The sequence below is a fragment of the Crinia signifera genome, chromosome 3, assembly GCF_055691185.1.
Source record: "Crinia signifera chromosome 3, ASM5569118v1, whole genome shotgun sequence".
NCBI lineage: Eukaryota > Metazoa > Chordata > Amphibia > Anura > Myobatrachidae > Crinia > Crinia signifera.
The window spans coordinates 301659814-301675724 of NC_139219.1; positions in this window are offsets into that span (position 1 = coordinate 301659814).

Below are 15911 nucleotides of genomic sequence, written 5' to 3' on the forward strand. Positions count from 1 at the left end.
GTACTTGAGGACCAGGGTTGGGAACCACTGATCTAGTGGATGGTACTGCATGAAATACTGCATGTCGGCTAAAAAAAAAAAACTTTCGACTGTCGACCTTCCCCATGTCGACGTAATGACCCTGTCGATCTAATTACTCTGTCGACCTAACCCTGTTGACCTAATGATGCTGTCAACCTAAAGTCATGTCGACCTTCCTGCATGTTGACCTAAAGTCATGTTGACCTACCTGCATGTCGACCTAGTGGTGTTGCCCTAATGCTTGTTGACGTACTTGGTAGTGACCCAATGACCATATCCCCTTTCTTACATGCACATGGGCAGTAGGACTGGTGAGTCCTTGAGCTCCCATACACATGTGTCTAACAGCACTACAAGAGGATCTACATGAGTGCTAGCCTAGGGCACCTGGAACCTGGAATCAGGCCCTGTGTATGGGTTCGCTCTAAGTACTTCAGTTTCCTCCCACAATCCAGAAATAGTGTAAAATAACCATCATTTACACGTACATGAGCCAAGTGGTTCTTGTCTGCCATCAAATTCTAACCTAACCTCTAACATTCTTTACATTCCGGCCAGGTGGGCAATGACATAGTGATCCCAATACTTTAAAACTGAGAGGGCAGGATGCTGATGAGGGGGTTTGGGTATATAATGCCCAGGCTTTTCTGGGGACATGGTGCTGCCAGGGGAACATAATTGCCCATAAGATGACATGAAAACACTCCAGAGCCTGCCCACCCCCAAATGCTTGAGAATGCCCCCCCCCCCCCCCTAGTACAAGGGTGCTGGATTCCTAATGGCGGACATGGGAAGTATATGTTGTGCGAATATAAGTGATTTTACAGGGATAAGGGCATGGTTGGCCAATAACAGAAGGTTAATAACTGATTTAGTTATTTGAAGATTCCTCTGCTATTTTCTTAATTGTTCATTTCACCTGTGCCTTACCTACATAATTAGAGACATAGAAAAACGCAATTCGGAGCAAAACAAATGGCACTAATAAACAAATACCAATATAGTTCTGTGATTCAAAATAAAAAGGATTCATTAAATCAAATTTTATAGCAATTTGTTCATTAGCCTCTCTGAGTGAGGCGATGTCTATATAAACAAATTCACAAATTATGTACACAAAATGACGCTAAAAAAAACAACATAAAAGGCAACAATATTCTAAGAACAATTTCATCAACACATGTTCTTAGAATATTGTTGCCTTTTATGTTGTTGTTTTTTTTTTTTTTTTTTAGTTTGTTTTTTGTTCGGGTGGGTCTCTGACATCAGCGATGACCACTTCCTGCCTGGAAGCCCAAGACTAGCACAGGAGGAAAAAAAACTGATGGACAGTTTTTGAGAATGGATCTGCGAATGCATTGCTATTTGCGATGTATTTTCAGTTTTGAAAGGGGCGGTTATTGTTTCTGTCTGGGCGGTGAGTTTTTTTATCACAGGCAACTGCTTGTTCTTTAGCAAACCATGCTGAATTAGGCCCCAAGAACTTGTTCTATTTATGATGATGAATATCAAACTACACGCACGGGGAGTGCATACTGCCAATAGACCGATTTAATGCTGAGCAGGTAAAACAGCAGCAATTCCAGACGGGCGTTTCGTGGTGGGGCGGCGGGCGGTGTGTACCTGCGCACCAGGCTGCTAGCAAACAGATCTGAATCAGGCTGTAATCCCTGTGCGCTGTTTTAATATTTTAAACTATTTAATACAATTGACTCTGTTGTATGGGTAAAAAATACATTTGTGTTTCTGCCAATTACACACCCAGGCGCACAAGCTCTGCAGATTTATTTCACACGTCTGCTTTGATGCATTTATAACAACTTTGCGCCTTTCAAGGAATATATTTCTTCCAGGCCCAAGATCAAAGCTCCGCTAACAAGTATGGTAGGTTACAGTGTAAGGAATTTCCAAAGACCCAGTCTTGATTGTTTTTGTATCTACAAAGTGTTATCACAGGGAAGCCCCTCTCTAAGGTGCTAGGACAACAGTGCCAGCCAAGCATTAACAAAAAGTAGACAGCAAATTATCGTTTTATTTTTGAATCGCGCAGATTCTTGAGATAAGAAGAAACGTCCTGTTTGCAGTAGAGTGTAAGTAGCCAGACGAGAGGCGCCAACGTATCTTTGTACCAAAGCAAAACAATGTGGAATATAAAACAACAATTCTGACAGACCTAATTAGACTCCTTACAGACGTATCCTTAAACAGAAGCGACCTCCAATACTAAGCTGTAAAGTCGATAAAAGACTTTTTCTTTTTTTTTCTCGCTTGCTGGCGTAATAAATGCTGAAAGTGACAATAGCCTGTCTGTGAAGTGTGAAAACACAGACATATTTTCTCAGCCTGGATAAAGCAAAACAGCGAAGGTTGTAAAATTCAAGGCACAAGAGCAGTGATTGGCTACGGTTACAGCCACAGATGTCACATGTTATAGGACAATTACTGCCATACATGGGCAGGGAAAGCATGATCAAAGGCATAATAATTAATGGCTATAATAATATGTGTATTTTATTATAAATATTATGTAATTAAATCTTTGTTCCAGGGTGCGGTGCTAAACGCCCTGGCGGCTGATGACAGCTCCTGTCCTAAGTGCGTAATCAATAACCAATAACCATGGAATCAAACATTCTATACAGTATATAAGCAGGGTTACTGTCGGTGTCCTCAGAGCAGTGAGCAGGAGAGCCAGCTGTGTCGGCAGTACAGGTGTGCTGGTGGTGTAATCAGTTTCAGCCGCCTGTCACGGCTCTCAGCCAATCAGCGGCTTTCCCATTGAAATCAATTCACTGTTATTTTTTAAATCTCCTGCCAGACCGCCGCTGCCTGTTCCCAGCCAGTGCAAGCCTCTCTCCCCACAGCAGCTGGGCAGCAGAAAGAAGCAAGTAAGAGAGCACCTGTACTGCCCGGCGTCTCCCCGCACTGCAGACTAAGTTGGTGCCAGCGGGGTGCCCAGATTGGAGATGCGCTGGTTTGCACCTAGTTACAGCTCTTGGTCTTACTGACTGCTATCAACTTGCACCCACTGTTTCAGCCCAGACTCAGGAGGAGGGCCACTTTATCAGAGGTCCTCAATTCCCATGGAATGCGAAGCCTGGGTTGACTAGTTGGGTTGGGGGGTGGGAGTCATTGCTTTGGTACCCCTGCTAGTAAAGCCTGGTGCTGCATCGAAAAATACTAATGAACTGATTTTTCATCTATTCCTAGACTTTGGCTAGAAGAATATAGTAGTGTTAATGTTGTATGAGGGCACAGGGAAGCCAGTACATCCAAGTCATTGCAGGGATATATTAATTAGCTTCTATGAGGAAGACTTATTTAATTAGCTTCTACGAGGAAGTCAGTAGGGGGCTGGACTTGAATCTGTTGATGTAATACTGCTTGATTTCGCTAAATATTTTGACATGGTGCCTCATAAAAGGTTATTAATGATACTAGGTAATTTAAGGTTAGGAGATAACATTTGTAATTGGATTAAAAACGGGTTGCACAATCAGGGACAGAGAGTGATGGTAAATGGCATATATTCCAGCTGGGGTAAGGGACCAAAGTGGAGTTCCACAAGGTTCAATATTGGGATCCACCTTGTTTAATATTTTCATTAATGATATAGGAAATGACATAGTGAGTAAAATTGCAATGTTTTCCGATGACACGAAGTTGAGTATTATTAGTAAATTAACTCAGGAGAGGATGTGGATACACTGGAAAGGTGGGCGGAAAGGTGGAAAATGCAGTCTATCGTTTAGATAGGTAAACTAATTCATTATGGGAACAAAAATGAACAAGCTACTTATAGGCCAAATGAAGTTATTACAAGGACTTCTGCTGTAGAGAAGGACTTGGGGGTCATCATAGATGAAAAATTGGGTAATAGTGCACACTGCTCAAATGCAGCAGCAAAAGTGAGCGCAGGCAGCCAAAGATGGCGCCCGAAGCGGCATAGGGGGGTGGGGCTGTTGCGGACGGAGGACCGAATGGCGGGAAGCTAGGGGGGGTAGGCAGGTATGCCGACCCCCGTTTCACACCTGGCACGCTGGCCAGCCATAGTGCACACTGCTCAAATGCAGCAGCAAAAGCAAACCAGACACTGACATGCATTAAAAGGGGCATGGATTCAAGGGATGCCAATGTGAAAGTGCCTCTTTACAAGGCATTGGTGAGACCACACTTGGAATATTGTGTTCAGTTCTGGGCATCGCACCTTTTAAAGGACATAAATGAATTGGAACAGGTACAGAGAAGGGCGACTAAGCTAGTAAATGGTCTCAAATCACTAGAATACAAAGATAGGTTAACCAGGCTGAATATGTTTTCACTGGAGAAACAGAGGATGAGAGGTGATATGATTAGTATGTTCAAATGCAGGATTGGGAATCATATGGAATTGGGAGATGATTTGTTCACTAATGCCCCTTTCAGACCGCACTTAAAAAACGGTATTTTGCAGATTTTTAACCATTTTAAAACGGTAATCTGTGCGGTCTGAAAGGTGCAGGACCACTTAACCGTATGCCCCCATACGAAAGACAGTTTTTTTAAACTGGTTTTCCTATGCGGCAGCCATTTTCCGAAAGACACTTTTTTTCATAAGTGCATCGGTTTTCACAGTACTGCCGGGATCTGCAACGGGAGGTACCGGCTGCACGGAGGGGGGGTTCTTAAACACATTTGGTGTGGGGGGGGGGGGTGTGTGTGTGATGTTAACCCTAGGGGGGGGATGTTAACCCGTGGAGGGGGGGGGGGTGTTAACACGCGGGGGGGGGGGGAGGTGATGTTAACCTTAGGGGGGGAATCGCGCTGAAGACTGCACTGGCTTTGACCCTGTGTTTGGAAAGTTTCCAAAAACGGGTCTGCCAGTGTCAAAAAAAGGCACTTAAACGGTAATATACCGTTTAAGAGATGCGGTGTGAAAGGGGTTTTACCTGGCAGACCCGTTTTTGGAAACGTTTTCAAATACAGGGTCAAAGCCAGTTATGCGGTCTGAAAGCAGCATAACAGGCCTATACTTAGGACACGCGGGCATGTACTGGGGCTCCAGGAAGAGAAATTCCTGACTGAATCATTAGAGCAGTAAAATTCTGGAACTCATTGCCGGTGGTTACAGCAGCTACTGTTAATTAATTTAAATCAAAACTGGATGTGGATGTGTGTGTGTGTGTGTGTGTAAACCTGTAATTCCTGCAATATATGTATGAAATCCCAATAGGTCGCTTAGCATAACTGCCTTTTCCCATTTTCACACCCAAATGTGTAAATAGGAAACCTTTTCCTAACAGCTGCAGCGGATGTGTCTGGCATTTTCATTTCCATTTTGTTTCCAGGGTGTGATCCTGAATCACGGAAGGAAAAGGAACGTAACAATCCAGAAAGCAACAATACTGGCTGTGTGATTTGATACGGTAAATTTAGAAAGGATACAATAACATATGGTGGGGATTAGCAGCTTGCCATATGGTTTGAACTTGAGGGCTTTTTGCAGTTAACCATTTGATTAAATAAAGATTACGCCTCAGTTCTTCATAGCACACTGGGATATTATATATAAACAAGCATGACCCATTTATACTGTGCCGGTTCTCAGACGGTTATGGTTTAGACGCAGGGCTGGGCAACACTGGCCCTCCAGATGTTAATGAACTACACATCCCAGGATGCCTTGCATCAGTTTCAGAATGGCCACATAGCAAAACTAATGCAAAGCATCCTGGGATGTGTAGTTCATTAACATCTGGAGGGCCGGTGTTGCCCAGCCTGAAGGATAGAGAATGTCTAGGTCGACCACTAATTGCCAACAGTGACTAGGTGGACACCTAAGCATGGTCGATGAACTCTAGGTCGACACAAGGTAAAGGTAGACGTAGACATGGTCGACACTGAAAAGGTTGACACAAGTTTTTCACGTTTAAAACACACTGCATTAATGGTGGATACTGGATGCACATCTAATACCAGCATAACTGTTATGGCATCAGTAAATCCGCTGTGCAACTGGGGGACCGCTGTCATAAATAATCCCAATTACAACTGACTTTGTAGCACCCCTGGACTGATATGGCAGACGGCAGCACCCCCGGACTGATATGGCAGACGGCAGCACCCACGGACTGATATGGCAGACGGCAGCACCCCCGGACTGATATGGCAGACGGCAGCACCCCCGGACTGATATGGCAGACGGCAGCACCCCCGGACTGATATGGCAGACAGCAGCACCCCCAGACTGATATGGCAGACGGCAGCACCCACGGATTGATATGGCAGACAGCAGCACCCACGGACTGATATGGCAGACAGCAGCACCCACGGACTGATATGGCAGACAGCAGCACCCCCGGACTGATATGGCAGACAGCAGCACCCCTGGACTGATATGGCAGACGGCAGCACCCCCGGATTGATATGGCAGATAGCAACACCCACGGACTGATATGGCAGACGGCAGCACCCACGGACTGATATGGCAGACAGCAGCACCCCTGGACTGATATGGCAGACGGCAGCACCCCCAGATTGATATGGCAGACAGCAGCACCCCTTTACTGATATGGCAGACAGCAGCACCCCTGGACTGATATGGCAGACGGCAGCACCCCCGGATTGATATGGCAGATGGCAGCACCCTCGGACTGATATGGCAGACGGCAGCACCCCTGGACTGATATGGCAGACGGCAGCACCCCCGGACTGATATGGCAGACGGCAGCACCCACGGACTGATATGGCAGACGGCAGCACCCCCGGACTGATATGGCAGACAGCAGCACCCACGGACTGATATGGCAGACGGCAGCACCCCTGGACTGATATGGCAGACGGCAGCACCCCCGGACTGATATGGCAGACAGCAGCACCCCCGGACTGATATGGCAGACAGCAGCACCCCCGGACTGATATGGCAGACAGCAGCACCCACTGACTGATATGGCAGACAGCAGCACCCACGGACTGATATGGCAGACTTAGCACCACCCCTGTAATTATAAACTGGAAAGCATGGGATTGGATAGTAAGATGGTTGCAGGGTAGAAAACAGTAGATAATACATGTAGTAAATGGAGGGTAATGTTACCAGCGGAGTACCCCAGGGATCTGTACTTGGACTGGTGCTTTTTATTATCTTTATTGGTCACGCTGCAAATGGTAATGATGGGAGAGTATGCCTTTTTGCAGATGAAACAAAGGTCTGCAACAGGGTAGACACACCAGGAGGGGAAAACAAACGATTGATGATCTAGGTAGACTAGAGGAATGGTCAAGAGAATGGCAACTACAGTTTAATGGCAACAATGCAAAATCATGCACTTGGGTCTCAAAAATCTAAAACCTTAATAAAGTATTAATGGCACTATATTGCAAACTACTGAGGACGAGAGGGATCTACTGTAGGTGTCACTAATTCAGGGGACTTAAAGGCAAGTAGGCAATGTAACAAGCAATGAAGAAGGCAAGTCAGATGCTTGGTTGCATAGGGAGAGGTATCAGCAGTAGAAAGAAAGAAGTAATAATGCCACTGTATAGGTCATTGGTACGACCTCACCTAGAGTATTGTGTTCAGTTCTGGAGGCCATATCTCCAGAAGGATATAAATACATTAGAGACTGTACAAAGAAGGGCAACTAAAATGGTGCATGGCCTACATCACAAAACGTACCAGGAAAGACTAAAAGATCTTAATATGTATACTTTACAGCAGAGAAGGGAAAGGGGGGACATGATAGAAACTCTCAAATATAGTGAGGGTTTTAACAAGGACATTCTTCACAGGAAGAGGAGCAACAGAACACGAGGACATGCACTGACACTGGGGGAAGGGGGGGGGGGGTGTCAGGGGAAATGTGAGGAAGAATTACTTCACAGAAATAGTGGATAAGTGGAATAGCCTCACATCACAGGTGGTAGAGGCTAAGACAGTAGAACAATTTAAGCATGCTTGGGATAGACATATTGTTATCCTTACAAAGAAATAAGGATCAATATGGTTTAAGGTAACAATATGGTTACAAAAGGGGCAGACTAAATGGGCCAAATGGTTCTTATCCACCATCAAATTCTATGTTTTTTGTGTACGACAGACTAAGCAGCACCCCTGGAATGATACGGCAGACCTAGCAGCACCCCTGGAATGATACGGCAGACACAGCAGCACCCCTGGAATTATACGGCAGACCTAGCAGCACCCCTGGACTGATATGGTATACTTAGAATTAAACTTTGAGTGACATGGTAGACCTAGCAGCACCCCTGGAATGATACGGCAGAGTTAGCAGCACCCCTGGAACTATACGGCAGACATAGCAGCACCCCTGGACTGATATGGTATACTTAGAATTAAACTTTGAGTGACATGGTAGACTTAGCAGCACCCCTAGAGTTATATGGCAGACTTAGCAGTACCCCTTGAAATATATGGCACACTTAGCAGCACCCTTGAAATGATATGGAAGACTTAAGAGTAGTAGTACCCCTGGACTGACACAGCAGACTTAGCAGCACCTCTTGAATTATATGGCAGACTTAGCATTTTGCTGGCCATTCCTCTGGTCACGACATTAGGGCCCGTCCCCTTTTGAGCGAGCAGCGGTGGAAATAAAAGTCAGTTCAGACTGAGAACATATTGGGAGCATATTACAGACAATGCGGCCGGCTCCCTAGTATGGATATAATGGTGTATGGGTTATATTATAACCGTATTACAGACAATGCGGCCGGCTCCCTAGTATGGATATAATGGTGTATGGGTTATATTATAACCGTATTACAGACAATGCGGCCGGCTCCCTAGTATGGATATAATGGTGCATGGGTTATATTGTAACCGTATTACAGACAATGTGGCCGGCTCCCTAGTATGGATATAACGGTGCATGGGTTATATTATAACCGTATTACAGACAATGCGGCCGGCTCCCTAGTATGGATATAATGGTGTATGGGTTATATTATAACCGTATTACAGACAATGCGGCCGGCTCCCTAGTATGGATATAATGGTGCATGGGTTATATTGTAACCGTATTACAGACAATGTGGCCGGCTCCCTAGTATGGATATAATGGTGTATGGGTTATATTATAACCGTATTACAGACAATGCGGCCGGCTCCCTAGTATGGATATAATGGTGTATGGGTTATATTATAACCGTATTACAGACAATGCGGCCGGCTCCCTAGTATGGATATAATGGTGCATGGGTTATATTGTAACCGTATTACAGACAATGTGGCCGGCTCCCTAGTATGGATATAATGGTGCATGGGTTATATTATAACCGTATTACAGACAATGCGGCCGGCTCCCTAGTATGGATATAATGGTGCATGGGTTATATTATAAGCGTATTACAGACAATGCGGCCGGCTCCCTAGTATGGATATAATGGTGCATGGGTTATATTATAACCGTATTACAGACAATGCGGCCGGCTCCCTAGTATGGATATAATGGTGCATGGGTTATATTATAACCGTATTACAGACAATGCGGCCGGCTCCCTAGTATGGATATAATGGTGTATGGGTTATATTATAACCGTATTACAGACAATGCGGCCGGCTCCCTAGTATGGATATAATGGTGTATGGGTTATATTATAACCGTATTACAGACAATGCAGCCGGCTCCCTAGTATGGATATAATGGTGTATGGGTTATATTATAACAGTATTACAGACAATGCGGCCGGCTCCCTAGTATGGATATAATGGTGTATGGGTTATATTATAACAGTATTACAGACAATGCGGCCGGCTCCCTAGTATGGATATAATGGTGCATGGGTTATATTGTAACCGTATTACAGACAATGTGGCCGGCTCCCTAGTATGGATATAATGGTGCATGGGTTATATTATAACCGTATTACAGACAATGCGGCCGGCTCCCTAGTATGGATATAATGGTGTATGGGTTATATTATAAGTGTATTACAGACAATGCGGCCGGCTCCCTAGTATGGATATAACGGTGCATGGGTTATATTATAACCGTATTACAGACAATGCGGCCGGCTCCCTAGTATGGATATAATGGTGTATGGGTTATATTATAACCGTATTACAGACAATGCGGCCGGCTCCCTAGTATGGATATAATGGTGCATGGGTTATATTGTAACCGTATTACAGACAATGCGGCCGGCTCCCTAGTATGGATATAACGGTGCATGGGTTATATTGTAACCGTATTACAGACAATGTGGCCGGCTCCCTAGTATGGATATAACGGTGCATGGGTTATATTGTAACCGTATTACAGACAATGCGGCCGGCTCCCTAGTATGGATATAATGGTGTATGGGTTATATTATAACCGTATTACAGACAATGCGGCCGGCTCCCTAGTATGGATATAATGGTGTATGTGTTATATTGTAACCGTATTACAGACAATGCGGCCGGCTCCCTAGTATGGATATAATGGTGCATGGGTTATATTGTAACCGTATTACAGACAATGCGGCCGGCTCCCTAGTATGGATATAATGGTGCATGGGTTATATTATAACCGTATTACAGACAATGCGGCCGGCTCCCTAGTATGGATATAACGGTGTATGGGTTATATTATAACCGTATTACAGACAATGCGGCCGGCTCCCTAGTATAGATATAATGGTGCATGGGTTATATTGTAACCGTATTACAGACAATGTGGCCGGCTCCCTAGTATGGATATAACGGTGCATGGGTTATATTATAACCGTATTACAGACAATGCGGCCGGCTCCCTAGTATGGATATAATGGTGCATGGGTTATATTATAACCGTATTACAGACAATGCGGCCGGCTCCCTAGTATGGATATAATGGTGTATGGGTTATATTATAACCGTATTACAGACAATGTGGCCGGCTCCCTAGTATGGATATAACAGTGCATGGGTTATATTATAACCGTATTACAGACAATGCGGCCGGCTCCCTAGTATGGATATAATGGTGCATGGGTTATATTATAACCGTATTACAGACAATGCGGCCGGCTCCCTAGTATGGATATAATGGTGTATGGGTTATATTATAACTGTATTACAGACAATGCGGCCGGCTCCCTAGTATGGATATAATGGTGTATGGGTTATATTATAACCGTATTACAGACAATGCGGCCGGCTCCCTAGTATGGATATAATGGTGCATGGGTTATATTATAACCGTATTACAGACAATGCGGCCGGCTCCCTAGTATGGATATAATGGTGTATGGGTTATATTATAACTGTATTACAGACAATGCGGCCGGCTCCCTAGTATGGATATAATGGTGCATGGGTTATATTATAACCGTATTACAGACAATGCGGCCGGCTCCCTAGTATGGATATAACGGTGTATGGGTTATATTATAACCGTATAACAGACAATGCGGCCGGCTCCCTAGTATGGATATAATGGTGCATGGGTTATATTATAACCGTATTACAGACAATGCGGCCGGCTCCCTAGTATGGATATAATGGTGTATGGGTTATATTATAACCGTATTACAGACAATGCGGCCGGCTCCCTAGTATGGATATAATGGTGCATGGGTTATATTATAACCGTATTACAGACAATGCGGCCGGCTCCCTAGTATGGATATAATGGTGTATGGGTTATATTGTAACCGTATTACAGACAATGCGGCCGGCTCCCTAGTATGGATATAATGGTGTATGGGTTATATTATAACCGTATTACAGACAATGCGGCCGGCTCCCTAGTATGGATATAATGGTGTATGGGTTATATTATAACCGTATAACAGACAATGCGGCCGGCTCCCTAGTATGGATATAATGGTGCATGGGTTATATTATAACCGTATTACAGACAATGCGGCCGGCTCCCTAGTATGGATATAATGGTGTATGGGTTATATTATAACCGTATTACAGACAATGCGGCCGGCTCCCTAGTATGGATATAACGGTGTATGGGTTATATTATAACCGTATTACAGACAATGCGGCTGGCTCCCTAGTATGGATATAATGGTGCATGGGTTATATTATAACCGTATTACAGACAATGTGGCCGGCTCCCTAGTATGGATATAATGGTGTATGGGTTATATTATAACCGTATTACAGACAATGTGGCCGGCTGCCTAGTATGGATATAATGGTGCATGGGTTATATTGTAACCGTATTACAGACAATGCGGCCGGCTCCCTAGTATGGATATAATGGTGAATGGGTTATATTATAACCGTATTACAGACAATGTGGCCGGCTCCCTAGTATGGATATAATGGTGCATGGGTTATATTGTAACCGTATTACAGACAATGCGGCCGGCTCCCTAGTATGGATATAACGGTGCATGGGTTATATTATAACCGTATTACAGACAATGCGGCCGGCTCCCTAGTATGGATATAATGGTGTATGGGTTATATTATAACCGTATTACAGACAATGCGGCCGGCTCCCTAGTATGGATATAATGGTGCATGGGTTATATTATAACCGTATTACAGACAATGCGGCCGGCTCCCTAGTATGGATATAATGGTGCGAGGGTTATATTATAACCGTATTACAGACAATGCGGCCGGCTCCCTAGTATGGATATAATGGTGCATGGGTTATATTATAACCGTATTACAGACAATGCGGCCGGCTCCCTAGTATGGATATAATGGTGTATGGGTTATATTGTAACCGTATTACAGACAATGCGGCCGGCTCCCTAGTATGGATATAATGGTGCATGGGTTATATTATAACCGTATTACAGACAATGTGCCCGGCTCCCTAGTATGGATATAATGGTGTATGGGTTATATTATAAGCCTATTACAGACAATGCAGCCGGCTCCCTAGTATGGCTATAACGGTGTATGGGTTATATTATAACCGTATTACAGACAATGCGGCCGGCTCCCTAGTATGGATATAATGGTGTATGGGTTATATTATAACCGTATTACAGACAATGCGGCCGGCTCCCTAGTATGGATATAATGGTGTATGGGTTATATTGTGTGCATCCTGAAAATATCATTCCAATTAGTGTGAACGTCAGAAGACACACAAGGGAAACTCATTCTGAGACATCTGCAGGATGTTATAATCAAGGTTACCCGCAGTTTGGCAGGGACATTGGAAAGGATGAGACTTTGTAACATGAAAATATACATTGGATTGGAAGGATGTTTCCTATCTCAGCACGGCTCTGCAGTCAGGGAATACAATGCACAGTCTGTTGCAGGTGGCCATGGAGAAGTCAGATATTTCAGAATCCTACAGACATTCACTTGTTTCTGTTGCAGAGGAAACCAGAAAATAAACAGGTTATCTCTAGAAATGATGCTGTTGCAGACAAGTGTTTCATAAGTTTGTTGCATGTATGAAGCCTAATTTTATTGTTTGCTCATCTGTGTGTTACATGCGCATTAAAATTCTGTACAGAGACAGAAAGATTGGGCATGCACCGCACCTGGCAAATTCTTACCCTGAGGATTCAAGGTGAAACAAGGCTGTAATAGGCCCCACCGTGCAGGGCCAATATAACGACCGCAAACCTGGTGTGTCTTCTCCTCAGGGCCTTTGTTTTATGCCCGAGCTGTTCCCTACCTCTGGAACTCCCTACCTCTGACTCTCCACAAAACAAAACAGGCTCTCAAGTCCCACTTCTTTATCAAAGGCTTCCCATCTCTCGTCCTAGCCCTCTGCTTGTTCCTCACTGACCATCCCTCACCCCACCCAGTAGAATATAAGGGTCCTCTCCCCTCTCCTGATTTTCCTTTCCCTATTTATATCATTGTCTATTCACTACAACGTGCTGTTTTCTTGAACATCATTGTATTTTAGGTCACTATTTCTTTGTTTTGCTTATGTACTTTTTAACGCACCGTGGCACCATATAAATTAAGGAAAATTAAAGTACTAAGCCCATGTCAGGCTTAGGGGGGTAGCCAATTCTGTATTTCGGCTGGTGGAACATCCAGACAGTCTGAATCCCGGTCATTTTTCGTTTGAACCAACAGTCGGAATTCAATGTTCTGACTGTCGAGTGTTGGAAAGTCCATGGATTGGTTGAAAACCAGTGATAAAACAAATTCACAGCCGTTTCTGACAAAACAAATCCGACTTTGAAAAAAGTCAGATCTGACACCCTTCAATGTGTGTGTGTGTGTGTGTGTGTGGTGCTATGGCTAGGCATTCTTGATGAGTAATGTGCAGAAGATAAGCATATCCCTGATCTATAAAGTACAGTACAAAACCAATCTAAATCTGCAGTCAAGTGACTTATGAGTAAGCAGACAAAGTACAATGTCACGAAGTGCTGCTGTGTAACAGATAAACCTTCTCACAGGCAGCTAGAGGAAATCCTCGGGAGACCTGAGGATGACTCCGCTCTGGCAGGAGTCCCGGGATCCGGGTCTTGTGAGCATAACTCTTCCAGGACATTTCCCCGGCTGCCAGGAAAAGGGCCGACATATAAGCAGAGGCATATTGCTGCTTCCAGAGGTAAGGGGCTTGGACAAGGTTACTGGGTGTAGCTCTAGAGTTTAGTATATAGAAAATGTAATAAAATAGATGCGTATAAATTTATAGGACTAAATGTGTACGTCCAAGAAGCAAATTTACTAAAGCTTCTTAAAATGAAGAGGTAATTTTGCAACCAATCAGATACGGTCTTTCATTTCTCTATTGCATCCTAGAAAATGATAGACAGAATCTGGTTGGTTGCTGTGGACAACATCAACTCTTTTCATTTTTAGAAGTGTAAGTAAATTTTCCCCATAATCTACTATTTCTCTTCTTCCCCGTTCCTGTAGCTTGTGGACTGCTATATCCAGAATGGATGCATCAAGACAGAACAGTCACCAGGCATGAGTTGTAGCGCTTACAGCAGGGATGGGGAACCTTCGGCTCTCCAGCTGTTGTTGAACTGCACATCCCAGCATGCCCTGGGATGTTTTGCTATTTGGCCATACTTAAACTGTAGTAGGGCATGATGGCATGTGTAGTTCAACAACAGCTGGAGGGCCGAAGGTTCCCCATCTCTGACTTACAGCCACCCACACGCTGAGGGATACACGCAGCCCTTGGAAACCATGGTACATTTGCAGCAGGTTCTGTTTAAGGTCAGAACACCTTTCATAAATGACGTATTTTTGCCAAAGAACCTGGTAGCAGTCAGTGGGGCAGATGTATTATGGAGAGATAAATGCAAGGGTGATAAAGAGAGATAAATGTCCAGCCAATCAGCTCCTTACTGCCTTTTTTTTCAAACACAGCCTGTAACTGTGGCAGTTGGCTGGAAGTTTATCTCTCCTTATCACACTTGCATTTATGTCTTGTTAAGGCTTAATACATCAGCCCCATGATGAGCAAACACTGAATCGGATTCTTTATTGCGCTGTAATAAAATCTATTGATTGCGGCTCTGCCTGAGATGATGTTTTCCCCTCTACTTCCGGGCAGGAATAAACATTGTGGTGCACTGGCAACTGGTTCATGGTCCCATAAGTATCACTGATGCGCGTGCAGTCCTATTCCAAGAGCTACTATAGCACCAGTTGCTGGAAAAGTTCACGATGGCTATGACAGAAAGGTCTGATAACACAGAGTGCATCCCAGCTTGCTGCATATGGGGATGCGCAGCTACAGACCAGACAGACTGAGTGCCCTTGCAGACCCCTGTACACCACCGAAAGGACCTACAATGGGCACATGGGCATCAGAACTGGACCAAGGAGCGACGGAAGGTGGCTTGGTCTGATGAATCACATTTTATTTCACATCAGGTGAGCGGCTGGGAGTGCCTGCATCATTTACCTGGAGAAGAGATGGCACCAGGATGCACCATGGGAAAAAGGCAAGCTGGCGGAGGCTGTGTTCTGTTCTGTTGGGAAACCTTGGGTCCTACCATTAACGTGGATGTTA